This window comes from Nicotiana tabacum, chromosome 17 (assembly GCF_000715075.1).
Source record: "Nicotiana tabacum cultivar K326 chromosome 17, ASM71507v2, whole genome shotgun sequence".
Lineage (NCBI taxonomy): Eukaryota > Viridiplantae > Streptophyta > Magnoliopsida > Solanales > Solanaceae > Nicotiana > Nicotiana tabacum.
In genome coordinates, this window is record NC_134096.1 from 78,234,916 (window position 1) to 78,251,444 (window position 16,529).

General features: G+C 37.9%; 1 long non-coding RNA gene across 1 annotated transcript; it reads left to right on the top strand.

The window, feature by feature from the left end:
- The first annotated feature begins 1,475 nt into the window (after positions 1 to 1,475).
- On the top strand, positions 1,476 to 16,199 carry LOC107777169 (uncharacterized). Its single transcript, XR_012701288.1, has 3 exons — positions 1,476 to 1,494; positions 15,175 to 15,285; positions 15,950 to 16,199. It is a non-coding gene; the product is annotated as an uncharacterized LOC107777169 (long non-coding RNA).
- Positions 16,200 to 16,529: the final 330 nt, after the last annotated feature.

Consider the following 16,529-nt stretch of genomic DNA (forward strand, 5'->3'; position numbering starts at 1 on the left):
GGGCCTTTTTTTTGCTAATGATGTGGATATGTCACCATGCCAAAATCCCATAAAAATTCAAGGGAAACTACCACTTATGTCCATTTATAAGTAACTTATTACAAAATTGGCCAATACATAAACTATTACTATTATTAGCCAAATATTTTTAATATTAACCAATTAGCTATTTGTTGCAAAAAAAAAGGGTCAATTTTTTGCTTTTATTTGCGTGAGTGTTATTAGAATAGATTGGGTATATCTTAACGAGCTTGAATCTCAGTTTTGGGATGATTTGGTGGAGTTTTGAGGTGGTTTGAATTTAAAATTCGAAGTAGAAGATGAACATGAAAAAACTGATATGTGTATCATTTGTGTATCACATATGTATCATATTTGTATCAAATGTGTATCACATGTATATCCATGCATACTTGTGTGTGAGTTACATGTTTGATACATGTGTCGCAGAAGAATTTTTTGAACTCGATTTGAACTACGAATTTTGATACCAAATCAGTCCAAATCACCTTCAATCTTTCTCAAATTTTGTATATTGACTCATCTATATGTTTTCAATGAATTTCAACCATACCCATTGAAAAAGTTCTTTTTTTGCTTAGATTTTTGGAATCTTGTATATAATTTTTTTTTTGTATTTCATCACCTTATTTGCTACCTCATCCATGAAATTTTCTTTCCGTCTTGCATCTAATGTTGTTGATCACGCTTAAAAATACGGAAGAAGATCTTTGCGTGTGATTTTTAAAGAAAAAGAACTTTATTTATTTGAATTTTTAATTTTTATATATGCTTGACTAATATTGATAAATCTATAATTAATAGCTAGAGATTGGTAAGTCAAATAACTTACATTTGTAAGATTCCCAAAAATCAATAGTAGCACACAAGTACATCCAATTTGTGTCACTCTCTTTCATCCCTCTCAAAAAGTCCATATTCCGAAAATTTCCACCCAAGTCGGTTACCTATTCATAACAAGCCCATAGCCCGAACCGAGATGTAGTTAGTCCCTTAAACCCTGAATCTCACCATTCCCACGCACCCTGTGAACCAGTGGGAATACAGTAGAGGAGCAAAAATCATGGCAAGGCGCTGTATATCGGTTTCGAGGACTCTTCTCTCTAGCAGTAGACCATCAACAGTCCATTCATCTCCAAGTGTACAGTCCATTCTCGGCCAGCGCCTTCAATCTCGCCGTTCTATTTCCACCATACTCACCAGGTTCCTTTTCGTATCTATGCATCGCCCTTTCTCGGTTCTCTTTTTACATTTCACTTAATTTAGACTAAATTTTAGTCTTTTATTTATTAATTAATTTTAATTTTCAGGACTAATGGAGTACTGGGTTGCACCCAATCGCTGCTACCGCTTCACAGCGCGGTGGCAGCCAGCCGTCTAACATCACACATCCAAATGGAGGCGCGCACTTGCTGCCAGCTGGCTCAGGGTACCTTTTTCTGTCGCACTTGCCCTGATCGGTAGTTTTCAATTGTGAGTCCTGTTTTCCGCACCTAATGCTGATAAAAATCACAATTTTGCAAAGTACTTGTTCGGGAGGATCAATATTTTGAGCTCTGTTCTCCTCATATGATGCCCCGATTTTAGCTCTTAGAAGTTTAACTTACCCATTTAAACTTTATTTTGGAATCAAAATTGAGTATGCTTCATTGGTACCTCTTTTGATTCATCATTTTTGTTTTCTACTGCCAAGTGTAGCTTACGGCAGGACACATTGATAAAAAAGGAGGAAGTTTTACATATGTTTGTGTTTTTTCGTTGAAGTGGAGATGATGAGGTATTAAATAAAATACCTATTATCTTGAATTTAGAAGAGGATCCTATGAGGCTATGACTCATAGCAAGACAATGACTTCAAGAGATTATGCTTTCTAGAAAGAAGATACGAATGATGAGAATGGATTCTCTTATATCGAATGGCTTGACAAATTTATCTTCTTATACTAAATCTATTGGGTGTAAGTGGGTATTTAGAAGAAAGCACAACACCGATGGTTTGCTACGGACCTTCGGTGGTAGAATAGCTGGCAAGGAATTAGTCAAAAGTCAGGAGTAGATTATTTTGATACATATACTCCTGTTGTGGTGAGATTGACTGCAGAATGACTGAGAAATATGTTGCCAGATATAGAGTCATGGCCTCAACCAATGCTAGTTGTCCACTTGCATCGTGACAGGGAAAGTGTGAAACAACTATGTCTAAGACATTCAACAAGATATACAATAGAAAATCTAGACATATTATTTTAAGAGTACATAAAACAATTGGTTTCTGATGATTATTATGAGTTCTTATGTTAGGTTTAAGACAACTTTGCTGACCATTGACTGAAGGACACTCAAGAGATACGATAATGACTACAAGTGCTACCAGTCTAAGGCAGTTTTGATTTATCACTATCACGGGTACCTTATCTTTTTTATTGCTTAGCAATATGAAAGGTTTGCAAGTATTCGAAATGATAGTACTTAAGAAAAATAGGGCCAGTGCAAAATTACTCTTCATGTAGAAACAAAGTTCGGATTAAGAACTTAGAAAGTTAATGTTAAGAATTTGATTAAATCTTCACCAATATAAACACGAAATGGTGCTGCTTCAATCTAAGTTTGAAATTATGAATTTAGGAGGTAGCACAAGGTCATAATATGGTGCTAAGCTCATGTGAAAGACGTTTTGAAGTTAATACTCCTTCCGTTTCAATTTGCGTGAACCTATTTCCTTTTTAGTCCGTGCTTTTTTTTGGAAATAATTTACCTTTATGCGATGATTTATAGCCACACAAAATATATGTGCCTCATTTTACACCACAAGTTCAAAAGTCTTCTCTCTTTTCTTAAACTTCGTGCCCAGTCAAATGAATTAACATAAATTGAGACGGAGGGAGTATGATTTTATGTGTATAAATTTTTTCATCTCGTCAGTAAACGAATGCGGTTTAACAGAAAATTATCCTTACTATCAATTTTGATGAGATTTTAAAATGTTTATATAAGTAGTGGGCTCAAATACAACTACTATATGCATAAATCATAAATAACTACATCAATCACTAAGTGGAAGATTGTTAATGTAGTTAGTTTTTTTTTTTTTGATGAAATAAAATTCTTCATTGCAGGCATCCAGAAGATGCAAAGTTACAAGAAGTAATTGAGTTAGCTCCATTACAAAGACTTAATTTGCTTAGGGAGCTAGCTCAAAAACAAAAGTAAGGATATAACTGAGTTAAGCTAGACTCAGAGATCCAATGAAATCTAGAAGAGGAATTACATTGTTTATAGGTGTTAGAGAACTCCAACTAAATAGTTGCACAAGGCAATTGGCTTTGATAGCGTGTATAGAAGTTGAAATGCCATCAAAGTATCTGCGATTCCTTTCTTGCCAAATGCACCAAAAAATGCATGCTGGGATCATCTTCCAGACTTTCTTGATGGCCCTTTCAACTTTCCAGCTGCTCCAACCTTCCACTGCTTCCCTGATGCCCTGTGGTTGTGTCCAGCTTATTCCCAGGATAGAAAGAAACATACACCACATATCTGTTGCCACTGGACAATGTAAGAATATGTGGTTGATTGACTCAGAACTTTGCTGACATAGGTAGCATCTATTTACCAGCTGAAAGCTCCTTTTGCAGAGATTGTCTTGAGTTAGGCAAGCTTCTTTGAGTGCAGTCCAAGTAAAGCAGATAACCTTTGTTGGAAGCTTTGTCTTCCAGATGAGCTTCCATGGCCACGAGTCAATGTTTCCATTATGCTCACATATGCGTCTGTAGCCCATCTTCACTGAATATGGACTTGAGTCACAACCAACCCATCTGATTCTGTCGGGGATCTGCTCATTCATAGTGAAGGTTCCCAGTCTACCAAGCAATGTAAACAAACTACCTAACTCCCAGTCATGCATATTCCTTCTGAAAAGTGGGACCCATGAGTTTCCTGATCTGTATTGACTTATTGTAGAGTTGGGATCACTAGCAATCTGAAACAGTAGTGGAGAGCTCTCTTCCAGTGGGAGACTGTCCAACCAGATATCTTTCCAGAATCTAACATGTAACCCATTACCCACCTTGAATGAAATATTCTGTGAAAAATCCTCCCAAAGGCTACTGATGTGTTTCCATGGGCCAACACCATGAGGAGACCTGCTGAGTTTAGTACACTAGCGATTTTGTAGTCCATGTTTAGCAGTCACCACCTTCTTCCATAGGCTGGCGTCTTCCTCCCCGAATCTCCCAAGCCATTTCATTAGCATGCTCTTGTTGTGTTTTGCCAAGTCTTTTATTCCAAGTCCACCAAGGTCCTTTGGTTGAGTTACTTTGGCCCATTTGACCAGGTGGGACTTGTGACCTTCACTGTTCCCTTTCCAGAGAAAATTCCTTCTAAGTTTGTCCAATTGTTTGAGCACTTTGCTGGGCATAGGATATAGTGACATGTAATAGGTTGGTATGCTGTCCATTACACTACTAATCAAGGTTACCCTGCCTCCCATTGATAGATATTGTAGTTGCCAATCTCTTCTCCACCTTCTCTATCACACCATTCCACACTGCAGTAGACTTGTACTTAGCTCCCAATGGAAGGCCCAGGTATGTTGCGGGGAAGGAACCAGTACCACAACAAAGAATATCAGCTAGATCTCCCAAGTCAGGAACTTCATTAACAGGGTAGATAATGCTTTTTGCCATGTTGATATGAAGTCCAGAGATAGCTTCAAAAATGAGCAGAGTTAGATTAAGATATTGAACCTGAGATATTCCTGCTCCACAAAAAACTAATGTGTCATCCGCATAGAGCAGGTGTGAGACTGACACTGCATTCCTTTGAGGTCTCCCAACACTGAAACCATCTAACCACTGCAGCTGCTTTGCTTTGTCCAACATCTTGCTAAGGCCCTCCATAGCTAGGATAAACAAGAAAGGAGACAAGGGATCACCCTGCCGTAATCCTTTTTGAGGTGAAAAGAAGCCGACTGGACTTCTGTTGATGAGAATCGAATACTTGACTGTGGTCAAGCTATATTTTATCCACCTGATCCATTTGCCACCAAATCCCATTTTCCTTAACATTGAAAACATGTATGACCAATTGACTTGGTCAAATGCTTTCTCAATGTCTAGTTTGCATCGGATGCCTGGAATTCCACTTTTTAGCCTTTCATCCAACATCTCATTTGCAATCAAAGCTGCATCAGTAATTTGCCTTTGTTTGATGAAGGCATTTTGATTCTCTGAAATGAGCTTCCCAATCACTGATTTGAGTCTCTCAGCTAATAACTTTGCTGTTATCTTGTAGATGCTGCTTATGAGGCTTATAAGCCTGAAATCTTTGAGCTCAATAGCACTCTTCCTCTTAGGGACCAATGCTATGAAAGAGGCGTTACAAGATCTAACCATATAGCAATTTTGATGAAAGTGGTTTAAAGCCCCCATGATGTCCTGCTTTAGAATATCCCAAGCTTTCTGGAAAAAAGCCATAGTGTAACCATCTGGGCCGGGGGCTTTGTCTGGTGCACATGCCCTGATTGCTGCTATTACTTCCTCTTCTTCAAACACCCTTTCCAACCGGTCTTTCTCCTCTGTGGAGATGCATGCTAGATTATCAAAATTGGCAGTAGGTCTCTATTGCTCATTCTCTGTGTATAGCCCCTGATAGAATCTTAGGATTTCCTCTTTGATGACCTCTTTGTACTCTGTGATTTCTTCTCCAACCTTTAGTTTGTCTATATTATTTGATCTTCTGTGAGAGTTAGCCATTCTTTGGAAAAATTTCGTATTCCTGTCTCCTTCTTTAAGCCATAGGCACCTAGATTTCTGCCTCCAAGATATCTCTTCTTCAACTGCTACTTGCTGCAATTCCATTTTGAGCCTTATCATCTTTTCTTTTTCAGCCTGAGATTGCAATCTACCTTCAGTTTGTTGTTCCATCAAGGTCAGCTCCACCAGAGCCTTATTTTTCTTTGTTTCCAGCTTACCAAACTCCATTTTGTTCCAGTGAGAAATATCTTTGTTTAGACATTTTAGTTTTTGCATTAGTATAAAGTCTGGCCTACCCCCAACATCATAACTTTGCTACCAAGCTTTAACATTATCTAAAAACCCCTCCACCTGGAGCCATATATTCTCAAGCTTGAAGTATGAGGGGTTGGTTTCCCAATCGCCACATTCTAAGAGCAATGGGTTGTGATCAGAAATTGCCCTTGGGAGAGCAAGTTGCTTCATAGCCCCAAAGCTGTCACTCCACTCGTTAGAGACTAAAAATCTGTCAATCCTAGAAGCTTGTAGTGAAATCTCACCCCTGGACCAAGTATAGAAGGCCCCTTGAAGAGGAAGATCAATAATATCAAGGTCTTGAATTATGGCAGAGAAAGAGTTCATAGCTTTAGATCTCCTGATGCAATTGAATCTTTCACTTTCGTATCTACATACATTGAAATTCCCCCATCACCCATTTCTCATTCCAGATGCCTCTAATCACTGCGAGTTCATACCAAAGCTCTTCTCTTTCCGGGTTTGTATGGGGGCCATAGACCCCTGTGAAGCACCATCTAAACTCATCTTGTGTGCTTTCTAGCATACAAGTTAAAGTGTAAGTGCCCTGTTGAATGCCTAGGACGTTCCACTTCCTTCTGTCCCAAATCATAATAATTCCCCCACTATAACCAACTTAGTTCAGGACAGCCCATTCTGCCCAACGGCTACCCCATAACTGTCTGACCAAAGAAACTGGCCACTCCTCAATTTTTGTTTCTTGCAAACATATTATATCAGCTTTCCATTTCTGTACTAGAGACTTGATTGTACTTCTCTTTTTCCCATCATTTAACCCCTGCACATTCCAGCTAAGAATTTTGATTTTCATCCAGAAAAGGCTTTGTAGTACCTGACCCTGTCCCCTTTGCTTCTACTTTCATAATTAAGTCCACACTTCAGTCTTTCAAGCTCGATTGTCTGCTTCTTTTTGCTTCTCTCTTTGGGATCCACCACTGATTTTTGTTTTTGTAGTTGTAGACGCCTTTTTTCCTCCATTCGCAGTATGATGTCAAAAATTTCATGTTCAAATCCAGCAACATTTAACCCAAATGCTTTGCATGCTTTAGACATAACTGATTTTGTCCACCTTGATGTTTCCACAACCGCAGGATTTTGAATCACTTGCAAACCCGAATTGTCCATGCCATACCATGGAAGAGAGAGGAATTCAGAAGAAGGGGATAAATCTGCCTCTGAAGAGCTTATAATTGATGGTACTGATGTCGGTATCCAAGGGCGTACATGATTGTGGATGTTAGTTGCACGATCTGCTTCATCAACGGCCTCTGATGTCAACTCATAGGTGGTTACTTGTGGAGCTGGAGTTCTTATAGTGGGTTCTGCACAGGCTGTTTGTATTTCCACCGATATAGGGTCGAACCTGTTTTCAATCAAGAGCCCAATAGACTTGTTGAGTCAAGGATCAGAGATTGGCCCAACATCCCTCCATACTGATTTATTATTTGCTCTCCTTTCTTTGTTTTTTTGGGCCCTTAGAATAATAGAGTTGATCCAATTTATGGCCCAAGACCTGTTGTTTTTCTTTACCCTTTTGGGCTTTCACTGAGTGGGCTGGGGTGTTGACTGGGTCAGCAGGTGTATTGACCACTTTATTTTAATTAAAGTGGTTCAAACCCAAATGTAAAGGCTTAGGTTTGACAGGCTGGACATCAGCAGCCTTTGTGTGGCTCGAGGAAGCTACTGTACTAGACTTCATCTTCTTCACCTCCCCTCTAGCTCTCTCTATTCCGTCACCGGTGACAATTTCTACGAGATTGTCATCCAAAATCGTAATTTTGTACTTCAACTTCCCAATTTCCAGTACCAAATTGTTGGGTAAACCACCTTCCTTAAAATTAATACAAATTCTAGCCCAAAAAAGGTGTGACCTAAGCTTCGTGTCTTCATCAGTGTCAATGAAGCCCCGCAGTTGTCTCTAATAAACTGAAAGGTATTGGGGTTCCATGCATGCAATGGTATGCCAAAGGCCTTTATCCATTTTTGCTCAGATTTGTTGTTGGTCGGAGCTGCACCATTTTTCGGCGACCACCATTGAAGCGTGAGACGCCTGCCATTCCAGAACCACTCACCAGCTATGATTCGCACCGATTCAAGCCTTGATGGGAACTCAAAGAGAAATTTATTGTGGCCTAATGGTGTAATAATAAGTCTAGCAGTAATCTTCCACCTGTAAAGAAACTATTTTTTAATAACTTCCGTGTTGGGGCTGAGATTAAAGGCGTCGTTGAATGTTCCCACCAAGCATTTGGAGAAGAAGTTTTCATCATCTCTGTTTCCGTCACCCCTGTCATTCTTAGTTTGCTCTTGTGACTCAGTCTGTTGCGTTGGCCACTGGATTATTTTTGCTGCATCCAGATATTTCTTGTTCTGCACATCTGTAAAGTTCTGAAATCTGATGTTGATGCTCTTCCCCAGAAATTGTAGGATCCTCCCTGCTATGTCTCCCCAACCCTTGTTGTAATCTATTTCTGGAATAATGATAGCAGAACTTCTATCTCCCAACCATGCTTCCACTCTAACATATCTGCCATAAACATTGTAGTTTTGATAAACTCTGAACAGGTAGGAATGGATCTTCCTCCTCCACCTCCGGTAGAGGTTGCCTTGACCACGTGAGGCTTTCTGTAATGTTTCACAAACCCAGCGCAAGTTCTCTTCATCGATCTTGATTCTGCTAGTGAATCTTGTCCCCCGCTCAATCAAAACAAACCATCTGTCGTAATCCTCACTAATGTCAATAAATTCAAAAGACTTATCACCTGAAATGAAATGTATTTTTCCTCCCATGAGGAAAGTTTTCTTCAATGCTTTTTTATGATTGTTAATGTAGTTAGTTATTGGGAAGATAAGACAAGTTGTCGCTCACTTGGTAGAATACAAAAGAAAAGAAATGTTGTTGAACACTTCTTATACCACTTGAAGTAGTAACATTCTTTGAGGAAAATTTTGGAGGGAAAGTCAAAATTGAGTATATAATTTATACAATCAAAGATGACACTTGGCATTTGGGCATTGGCCTAAAGGTAGCCCAAAATTAAATATTTTATTAATATTATTATTATTATTATTATTATTATTATTATTATTATTATTTATTTAAACGTTTTGAATTTTAAATTAGATGGTTGTTATTTAAGTGCCTTTTAATTGGTCATGTTTGTATTTTACATACATGTCATAATTAACTTGTTTAAGGTATTAATGTATTATAAACATGTTTATACCTCCAAAACGAAATAATTACGATCAAACTATCATTCTCTTCTCTACTCTAAAATATTCACTTCATGTTATTGTTAATAAATAATAATAAAAATATTAAAACAAAAACTAATAAGATAGTTGTAGTAAAATATTCCGGCTTTCACTCAAAATTTATAGCTGTAAAAAATAATCATACAATTTTGTGCAGCGTCACACCACAACTCACGGATGCACCCAAGGACATGGCCCTTTAGGCCTTTAAGTTTATGCTTATAGTCAAAGTACTAACGTAATTCTAATAATAGATTAAAATAGTGCAAGAATGAGTCTACCACATGAGTATGGATCATCCCATCATAGAACCAAATATGCCCACACATTATGGGACTTAGATCTCTAATTATAAAACCCAACAGATGGAGAAGCATTTCAAGAGTATAATAGAGCTAAGAGGGAAGCGAAGAAGGTTATTAGAAAAACTCAAGGGGAAGCCCTTGATATCTTGTACTAGAAGTTAGGGCACGAGAAATGAAGAAAGAAATGTTTAAACTAGCACTGTTGAGAGAGAAGAGTATAGACTTAAATCAGGTGAAGCGTGTTAAATAGATGAGAGGCTATCATGATCAATTGGTCAACTTGACCCACATGAAAAACTTTTTAGATCTCTACACATGTGTAGGATAGAAACTTTAGTTATCCTTATAAATTAGAGCGACAGAGATAGAAGATGCCATGAAACATATTAGGATTAGAAAAACATGTAGTCCAGATGGTATCCTATAGATGCTTGAAATGTCTTGGAGAGGTGGGAGTAGGATTGCTTACTTTGAAGGGAAGTAAGCGGAAATAAAGAGGTCCTTTGATTGAAGTACATGAAGAAGCTTTTCCTCGGAAATTGAAGAGCTCTTTTCTAGACAGTTGATTGATTTTTTTTTACGAAGTAAGATAATATCATTAAAATGGCATTATGAAGATGCCAAATTACAAAAGATAGAAATTGTGTTAGCTCCCATACTAAAAGACAAAATACATTATAAGCTATAGTATAAGAGTACCTATGTTATAATTAAGGAACTAACAAAATCTGAAAAAGTGTCAACGCTATTAACAGTGGAAAGAAAGTTCCAACTGAACGAACTAACTAAACATCTAACTTATAGGGAATGTGTTGGAGTTGATATTCCATCAAAACATCTGCTATTTCTTTCATTCCAAACAATCCAAAATATGACTTCTGGGATCATTCTCCATATGTTTTTAATGGCTTTGTCAACTCTCCAAAAAATCCAGCTAATATAGGCTTCCTTAATGGTGTGAGGCATGATCCAAGTTATACCAAAAATGGATAGGAAGAAGTTCCAAATGTTAGCAGTGATTGGGCAATGTAGAAACAAATGGTTAACACTTTATAATCTCTGTTGGCACATATAGTATCTGTTGACTAGAGTAATTGATAGCAACCATGGAAGCTCAACGTCATTAAAGGACAATGATGAAGTTTTAGAAGCTCCAAGAAGGCCTATAACAAGATCTCAAACGAAGAAGTTTCAAGACAAGTTTAATGAGCTTCAATTAACAATTTAAAGGTGTCTTATGGTGGGAGAAGGACTCCAGCCCAAAGAAGATATTTTGGGCAAGTCTTAAAACTATTTGGAGGCCCAAATATAAAGTCTAAAGGGAGGTGGAATGAGGCCCAAATCACCCCAATAAGGAGCAACTTCACCAGCCCAAACTAGTGTTGATTTAACCTAGTTTTTAGAATCTTTCATTAATGCTTTGTTGACAATATCGAACAAAGTGTGGGTAGTAGCCTCAACCAGAGAGATCAACCCGCGCCTTTGAGTTGAGGCCGTTGGCGGCGCAGAACGAACTAATCCGTGACCCCAACAAGCCACCCCAACCCTACTGCCAAAGCTTGACTTTATTAAACAAGCAAGAAAGACTCCTTCTATCTTATTAGTCAAGCACTAACGAGCAAGAAAACGGGTAGTCTTTAATTTTGATTATGTTGAAGAAAGTGTGGGTAGTCTTCAATGTTGACTACATTGAACAAAGGGTGGGTAGTCTTCAATGTTGACTACTTGATAACAAACACGGATATCGGAAGACTTTAGAATTAGAAGTTAGAAAGGGGGAGGATTGATTCTTAAGAGGGAAGAAAACAAGTTCAAGTATTTGATACTTAAAACCTTGTTTAATAGTAAAAGAAGCAATGAATCAATTAAGAAGAAGAAGAAGAAGAAGAAGAAGAAGACTATGAGGGATGGAACTCAAACGAAGAATCTTACTATTGAAGGATCCAAGATACGGTTCAAAGTAGAACAAAAAGGGCGAACCCTAAAGAGAACCTCCAAGCTCTTTAGAAGCCACAAGGCTAATAATATTAATATTCATTAAACTTAGTTACAATGAAGAGCAAGGCACCCCTTTATATTGTTGTAAAAAAGGGCCGGTCAAAAGTCAAAACAAAAATAAATATGCTAGTAAATCCCTAGGTGCATAAAGACTACCATCACTTTATTCAATGTAGTCGACATTAAAGACTACCCACACTTTGTTCAATGTAGTCTAACATTGAAGACCACCCACACTTTGTTCAATGTAGTTAACATTGAAGACCACTCACACTTTATTCAATATAGTCAAAATTAAAGACTACCCACATATTGTTCAATATAGTCAACAAAGCATTAATGGAAGATTGTAGAAATTAGGTTGAATTAATACTAGTTTGGGCTGTTTAAGTTTCTCCTTGTTGGGGCTGATTTGGGCCCCATTCCACCTCCCTTGGGACTTCAATTTGGGCCTCCAAATAGTTGTAATACTTGCCCAAAATATCTTCCTTGGGCTGGAGTCTTTCTCCCACCATAAGACACCTTTTAATTGCTAATTGAAGCTCATTGAGCTTGTCTTGAAATTTCTTCGTTTGAGATCTTGTCATGGGCCTTCTTGGAGCTTCTAAAACTTCATCCTTGTCCTTTAATGACGTTGAGCTTCCATGGTTGCTATCATTGTCCCCATCTCAAAGAAGATTCGTCCTCCTCTAATCTTGATAGGATAATATTTGCTCCTCCAATGAAGTTGAGCTTCCATGGTTGCTATCAATAATGCTCCTTCTGCTAAGATTGTCATGTGTTAAAACAACTTCATTGAGGGCACCCCATGTGAGGCATGCTACTTTGAGGGGCATTCTGGTCCTCCAGACATGTTTCCAGGCCAATCCTCTAATATTCCATTCCGTGACACATAAAGTTGTAGCCCTATTCTTCTTTTGAATTCCCCCAGATGATTCTGTCTGGTTGTTGATCTTCGGTGATGAAATCTCCCCGTGTGGCTAAGAGAGCAAGTAAGTCATTGATTTCCCAATCACGAAGATTTCTTCTAAACACCGTATTCCAAATGTTGTTTTCTTTATTTTGAGCAATATTTGAGTCCTGATTGCAGGCTATTAGGTATAGACCAGGGTACCAATCCTTTAGTGCTGTATTTCCAAGCCATGTCTTTCTAGAATTTCACATGAACACCATTACCAATTTTGAATGATGTATTCGGAAAGAAATCATTTTGAAAGCTGTTGATGTGTTTGCATAGACCCACTCCATGAGGTGCTGAACTTTTCTTGAGGCTCCAGTGATTCTGAATTCCACATTTGGCGTCAATGATCTCCTTCCAGTAACCTGTTTCAGTTTGTCCATGCCTCCATAGACATTTCATTAGCATACATTTGTTGTGAAACCTAAGATTCCTGATACCCAATCCCCCATAAGACTTTGGCTGAGTTACTTTTGGCCACCTAACAAGTGAAGATTTGTGAGTCTCACTGTTTCCTTCCCATAAAAACCTTTTCTTAGCTTGTCTAGCTGCTTTAGGACCGAGCTTGGCATAGGAAACAAAGATATGTAATAAGTTGGTATGCTGTCAAGGACATACTGATCAGTGTGAGTCTGCCCCCCCACTCCCCTCCAAAGAGATATTGCATTTGCCAGGTTGCTAGTCTCTTTTCAACTTTTTCAATGACTCCATTCCAAATTCCAGTGGATTTGAATTTGGCTTCGAAGGGGACAACAAAGTATTTCAGCTAATTCCTCCAAATTTTGAACTTCATTCACTAGATAGAATAATGTTTTTAAGCATAATGAGTAAGATGAGGTTGAGATTGATTACTTGTGACCTTTCTGCACCACAGAAGATCAATGTGTCATATGCATATAACAGGTGTGGTACATTGACCAAGTTTGCAGGATTTCTCCCCACCTGAAAACCTTGTATCCATTGAAGCTCCTTTGCCCTTCCAAGCATTTGTGAGACACCCTCCAATGCTAATATAAAGAGAAAATGAGAGAGGGGATCTCCTTGCCTGAGGCCATCTGAGGAGAAAAGAAACCTACAAGGATTCTGTTAACCAACACGGAATATTTCACAGTTGATTTGCAGATTTTATCCTCCTTATCCATCTATCTTCAAATCCCTTCTTCTTTGGGATGTTGATGAGATATGCCCAACTCAGTTGATCAAAAGCTTTTTCAATGTCTAATTTGCACAACAAACCTGTTTCACCACTTTTGATTCTCCAATTCAAGACCTCATTGGCAATCAGGGAGGCATCTATGAGCTGCTTGTTTTTGATAAAAGCACTTTGTTGTCCAGAGATCAACTTGGCTATGACCTTCTTTAATCTGTAGGCCAAAAATTTTGCAGCTATCTTGTAAACACTCCGTATTAAACTGATAGGTCTGTAGTCCCTAGTTCTATTGCTCCTTTTATTTTGGGGATAAGAGCAATAAATGCAGCATTGTAGGATTTGACCATATGGCAGCTATGATATATAAGTGATTGAGAGCCTCCATGATATCTGTTTTAATAAAGTCCCATGCCTTCTGAAAGAAGGCCTGGTGCTTTATTAAAACAGATAACTTTGAGGCTGACAAGACTTCTGATTCCTCAAAAAGTGATTCTAGATCAACACATTCATCTTCAAATAATGAGGGTAACCCCTCAAACTCTGTTGTAGGTCTCCAGGGTTCCTTCTCCGTGTACAAAGTCTAATAATAATCCAGTAGTTTCTGTTTGATCTGCTCCTTTTCTTCAACTAGATTTTCTCCCACCCTGAGCCTATAATGCAATTGTTCCTCCTTTGAGAGTTAGCAATTTTATGAAAATACTTTGTGTTTCTGTCTCCTTCCTTTAGCCATAAACACCATTAGTTTGTCTCCAAGAGACTTCTTCAGCTAGTGCAATATGTTGAAGTTCCAATTTGAGATTGAAAGTCTACAACTTTTCCTCCGGAGAATGTACCCTATGCTATGTTGCTCGGACTCTCCAAAAGTGTTGCCGCACCCGTGTCGGATCCTTCAAAAATGCACTAAATTTGGAGGATCCGACACACACCCAACAACATTTTTGAAGAGTCCGAGCAACATAGACCCTATGTTTAGCCACTTGGTCCAAGAGTCTTAACTCATCCAGGTTGTTATGTCCTTTAAAGATCTCAACTTCTGGATGAGAATATAGTCTAGGGAGTCATTGAGCCAATGACCGTGTAAGATTGCCACCATTCCTCTATCATGTCCATAAACCCTTCAGTTTGTAGCCACATATTTTCAAACTTGAAATAAAATGGTGTTGGTTCCCGGTCTCCATTTTCCAGAAGGATTGGTTTGTGGTCCGAAATTACCCTTTACCCGGGCATTGCTAGCTGCTTCACTGCTTTAGATAAATTAATCCATTCAGTTGAAAGCAAAAATCTGTCAATTCTGGATCTTAACTTCTTTTTGTTTACATTGGATTCCTTTGGATAGATTCATTGCATGATAATGAAGTTAAAGCATGGCTATTCTTTGTGTAATTGCTCTATTTTCTTTTGGAAAATATAATAATACAGACATGGGTTTATGCAGCGTAGGATGTGTTTGAAAACTGATAAGATGCAAAAAGTGACGAGCCATCTTTTAACCATGTATCTGCTATATGAATCATTGGTTCTCTGAGTATCTTATAATCTGTTTGTGTACAGGTAAATTTCGGCAGCTCAGGTCATTTGTTTTTTTGGAATTAATACTAATGTGGTCTTCATTTGAGTGTTATTCAATACAACCTCCGGTCCACTTTAAGTGATTTTTTGGCCTTTTTTTTGTGATCCACAATGTTTGATTTTTTCATATATCAAGAAGAAATTAACTTCTTCTTTCCAAAGTTGCCCTTGGAGTAAAGAGCCTAGGAGTAGTTTGTTATATTTCCAATGAGCAAATTAAGGTTAATATGATCAATTTCATTGTTAATTAATACTAAAAGGTGCATTCCTTAATATGTGTGAAAAAAGCCAAAAAATCACTTAAAGTGAACCGGAGGGAGTAATTAATTAGTTCAATCATTAGTAAGTTAAAATTCATGAGATCTCCACTTCTGTCAAAACTCATACTGCTTCTAGCAATATCACCCTCTTTGTGGTTTATTTTTGTTTGACCAATTTTTCATACTTGCTTTTTAGCAGCTTATAGAACTATTTCTTTTTAGTTTGCTTGATCAGTCATCTTCTATTCATAAGCTCGGCAGGATTGGGGGGCTGGGGAAAGAAATATCTCAGAACAAGAATTTTTTTTATTAGATTTAATGAGCTTACTATTTTGTACAGTTTTTCTGTTCAAAACAGGCTTGATCTCGATTTCTATCTGTCATAGGTACTTAAGAATGCATTACGTATTTAGCCGGAAAAGCTGCCGTAACAAACATTTTGGAGGATTTTCGGTGAAATTTGTCCTGGAAGTGCAAAGCTGTAAGCTCTAAATTCAATTTGCTTTCCTAGTTATTTTTGGGCCGATGTTGAAATTCCAGAATACTTGAAACTCCTGAAAATGATAATTCTCTAGGAGAAACGTATCCAAGTCCTTACATCTTTTCATTTGAAGTACTATTTTAATTTTTTGCTTAGCCATCAGTTATGGGAGTTAGATGGCTGAAAGCTATAGAATGATTGCCGAAAGATAATGCTTTTACCTGTGAAAACCTGATTTTGGGACTTACTACTCATGTTTTTCTTTACTAAATAAATTAAATTTACATCTTTTTAAAATGATTCTAGACTTCCAGTATGATTAAAGCCATAAAAGCATATGTCGCAGTCTTCTTTAGTTACCATCTGACGCAGAATTAGTGACATGTACTGTATGTGTAATGATGTTTCTTTGTCTCTATTGAAACTAAGAGAAGCCTGAGGCAGTTCAATCCTTTGTAGTAATGAAAGCAAACCTTTTGACTATT